Source organism: Orycteropus afer, unplaced genomic scaffold (assembly GCF_000298275.1).
Source record: "Orycteropus afer afer isolate SDZICR_OR568_19922 unplaced genomic scaffold, OryAfe1.0 scaffold00046, whole genome shotgun sequence".
In the NCBI taxonomy this organism is placed as follows: Eukaryota; Metazoa; Chordata; class Mammalia; order Tubulidentata; family Orycteropodidae; genus Orycteropus; species Orycteropus afer.
The window spans coordinates 5,060,860-5,065,573 of record NW_006921633.1 but is presented as its reverse complement, the minus strand read 5'-3'; positions in this window follow the sequence as shown (position 1 = coordinate 5,065,573).

Here is a 4,714-nt window from a genome sequence, read left to right as displayed (position 1 = left end):
GAGGAAGTGGGAGGGGAGCTGTTGCATTGTGGTAAACTGTGGTCAATGACATGAGACAAAGTATATGTGAACTGCTGTATAGAAAGTGAATTTGCCTTGTAAATCTTCACCAAAATCACAATTAAAAAATAAAAGAAATCAGGCATCATGTTTTCCTGGGCAATCTGCTGCAAAAAGCCTCTTTAAAGTGTTGAAGAGCAAAGATTTCATTTTGAAGACTAAGGTGTTCCCAACCCAGGTGATGGTATTTTCAATTGCCTCCTGTACATGTGAAAGCTGAGCAACAAATAAGGAAGACCAAGAGTAGTTGATACCTTTAAATTGCAGTGCTGGTGTAGAATACTGATAATACTATGGACTGGCAATAGAACAAACAAATCTGTCTTGGAAGCAATGTAGCTTGAATGCTCCTTAGAAGTGAGAATGGCTAGATTTCATTTCACTTACTTTGGTCATCTTGTCAGAAGGGACCATTCCCTGGAGAAGGATATCATGCCAGGTATAATGTAGGGTCAGTGACAAAGGGGAAGACCCTTAATGAGATGGACTGACACAGTGGCTACAATGATGTCCTCAAGCATAGCAAGGATTATGAGGGTGCCGCAGGACCAGGCATTGTCTGGTTCTGTTGTACGTAGGGTGGCTATGACTCAGATCTGACTTGATGGCACCTAACAACAACAACAACCCAAAGCAATCTACAGATGAAATGTAATACTTAGTAGATTCCATCAGCATTCTTTAAAGGGGCAGAAAACAAATTACCAACTGTATATGGAAAAGAAAGAGATCTCAGATAAGCAAAACTCTGCTAAAGAACAAAGTAAGGGACCTCACATTCCCCCATCTCAAAACTTATTCTACATCCACTGTGGTTAAAACAGCCAAGTATTGTCACAATGACAGACACATAGACCAGTGGAATTGAAAACTCAGAAAGTAAATCCATTGACTCATGTACAGTTCATCTTTGAGAAAGGGCCAAAATCCGGTAAATGGAGAAGAGATAGTCTGTTTAACAAATGGTGCTGGCGAAACTGGTTATCCATTTGCAGAAAGGTCAAACAGTATCCATATATCCCACCATATATAAAAACTAACTCAAAATGTATCAAAGGCTTAAATGTGAAACCTAAAACATAAAGATTATTAAATAAAAAATAGGGCAAACTTAGGAGCCCTAATACATTACATAAGCATACTATCAAATAAAACAGTATATATAAATAAAATACATGCAAAAGACAAACTGGATGATTAGAACCTCTTAAAAATTAAACATTCATGCATATCAAAAGACTCTATCAAAGGAGTAGAAAGATAACTTACAGATTGGAAAAAAAAAAAGACAACAAAATACTGAAAAAGGGACTAATCTCTAAAATTTATAGAAAATTTAAACACCTTAGCAACAACAAAAGACACATAATCCAATTAAAAACAGGCACAGGACATGAGCTGACAATTCACCAAAGAAAACATCCAGGCAAGGCTAATAAAAACAAGAAGAAATCTTCTTAATCATTAGCCACTAGAAAGATGCAAGTTAATGTAACAATGAGATATCATCTCACCCCAGCATTAATAGCAAAGTTCAAAAAACCAGAAACAACAAATGCTGGTGAAGTTGTAGAAACACTGGAACACTCATATACTGCTGATAGAACTGTAAAATGGGAGAATCACTCTGGAAAGTGGTATGTCACTTTTCTAATAAGTTGGAAATAGAAACAGCATATGATCCAGCACTAGGTACATATGCTAGAGAAATAAGGTGACATGAACAGATACATACACACCCACGTTCATCACAGCATTATTCACAATAGCAAAAAGATGGAAACAATCTAAGTGCCCATAAATGGATGAATGGATAAACAAACTATGGAACATACACAGAATGTATGTACCATACATTATTACATTAATGTTAAGTAACATTGTTATGCAAAATTAAAGAATAATGATGAATCTGAAAAACACCTCATAACATGGATAAAGCTACAGGACTTTTTTCCCCCAAAAAATATTCAATACTATTATAAATTCCACATATCTAATTGATTCTCAAATAATGCTTTCATTAATTTATTTAAAATTAATTATTTTGAAAATTGTGGTTTGGGTGAAAGTTTATAGAGTAAACTAGTTTTCCATTCAACAATCCATACATATTCTGTTTTGTGACATTTACTGCAATCCCTGCACTATAAAAGCATTATTTTCACTTCCTCCTTGTGCTCACACTTTCCTTTTGTCCTTTCTACCATCCCCTCCTGCCTTCCCTGATCTATCCCTAGACAAATACTGTCTTCTTGATCTCATATGCTTGATAGTTGCAATTAGTGTGTACCATCCTGTATTACTGTTCCCCTTCTAGTCCTGTCAATTTTTTGGCTGAAAGTTGAGTCATGGAGGTTAAGTTCAGCTTGAAGGGTGTTTAAGGGTCATAGTTTCAGGAGTTCCATCAGTCTTAATCACACTAGTAAACTTGGTCTATCCATGACCTCCTATTGTGATCTTTTTCAGCACATTCAGCAATGGTAGTTGGGCATCACTTCCTCTGGTTTCAGGATAATAGATGCTGGAGTTCATGTGGACCATTAGTCCTTTGGACTAATTGTTTCCTTTCATCCTTGATTTTCTTCACTCTTCTTTACTCCAGACAGGGAGAGACCAATAGCTGCACCAATAGTTAAGCTACAGGCTTCTCACAAGCTTTTAAGATCCAGTTGCTAGCTACTCACCAAAGTAGGATGTAGAACATTGCATTTGTGGACTATGTTGTGCCAGTTCACCTTAGTGACCCCTGAGACTATGGTCCTGAGCCTCCATACTCAGAGACTCAATTGCTCATCGTGTTTGGTTATGACTTAGAAGTTTGCATAATTTTACCCCCCTGTATACTTTACTACATTCATGGGTATATTTGCAGTACATGTGAATACATAGGTGAAGATACCCTCTGTCAAACTGGTATATAACATCAAGTTATATGATGTGGATAGCATCAAGTACAATTGGTATAACACAGAAACCTTGTTCTATATCCTACTTTGGTGAGTAGCAACTGGGGTCTTAAAATCATATGAGGAACAATCTAAGAGGCAATAATTGGTCTCTCTTCATCCAGAGCAAGGAAGAATGAAGAAAAGCAAAGACACTTGGAAACAGTTAGTCCGAAGGGCTGGTAAACCATAAGAATCTCAGCCTATATGACCCTGAGACCAGAACTAGATTGTGCCCAGCTATCATTGTCAACCACTCGGAAAGGGACCAAAATACGAGATTCCAGATAGAGTGGGTGAAAGATGTACAACAAAACTTAAAATCATAAAAAAGACCAGACTTACTGGTCTGATAGAGACTGGTGAAACCCCCAAGACTATGGCTCCTGGTCACCTTTTGGGCCTCAAACTGGATTTACTTCTGTGGCTTCCAGCCAAACAACAGATAGGCTTACAAGGTGAGCAATCATATCAGGTGGGTACACTCTTTAGAACAATCAACCATGGAAGATTGGAAAGGCAGCATTTGCACAGGGAGATAGCTCAGAGGGCAGGAATGCATAGGAAAGAAGGACATAGGGAAAAGGTAACCACAGGGAGGAAATGGGAAGAGAGCTGTTCCATAATGGAGATTTCAATAAATGTCATAAAACAAAATGTGCATGAACTGTTGAATGGAAAACAAATTTGCTCTGTAAACTTTCAACCAAATCACAATTGGGAAAAAAACAAAAAGAATCATTCTTTGAAGGTTACCAAGAGAGGGAGGAGAAGAGAGGGAAAATCACCAACTAGAGGATCCAAACCAAACCAAACTCACTGCCGTCGAGTTGGATCTGACTCATAGCGACTTCTCCTTGGGTTTCTGTGGCAGTATTGCTATGGAAGTAGAATGGCAACCTTCCTTCCATCAACATTGATTTACTTGGGTAAAGGGCAAGCCAATATACAGTAAGAGGCAGGCCAGTACAAAATGGTCAGAAGACACAGGGAGGAACACAAGAGTTAAAGGTAACAATGATGAATACTATTACACACACACAATCTTGCAATAACAGTAATTACAATAATCTACAAGCAGAAAAATAGGTACACTCTCAGTATCAACAGAAGTGGCAAGGAAAATGGGACTACATTCAACATCTCATTGTTCTTTTGATTTGCAACTCTCTATTGGCTATTGATCATGATCAATTCTTCATGTGTTTATTGGTCTTCTGAATATTTTCTTTGGTGAAGTGTTTGTTCATGTTTCCTGCCAACTTTTTATTGGTTTGTCTTTCTGATGTTGAGGTGCTGGATTTTTCTATACATTTTAGAGATAAGTCTCTTGTTAGATATATTGTTGCTGAATATTTTTTCCCAATCTGTAGGTTCTCTTTTTACTCTTTTGGAGAAATTTCTTGATGCACATAGATTTTTATTTTTTAAGATCCCAGTCATGTAGTTTATAGTCTGCTATTTGTGCCTTTTAGTTATGTTCCATAGTCTATTTATGCCATATATATGGCCTCTATCTTTGCCCCAATTTTCTTCTTTGATGAACTGTATACTTTTCTCTCACTGACATTGAGTCAATTGGACTGCTAGTGATCCCTCTTTGGGTTTCCAAGGTGCTATCTCTATGGAGGTAGATTGTTCAATATTCTTCTTGACCAGTAGCTGGTGGATTTGAACCACCAGTCTTCTGGTTATCTGTCAAATGC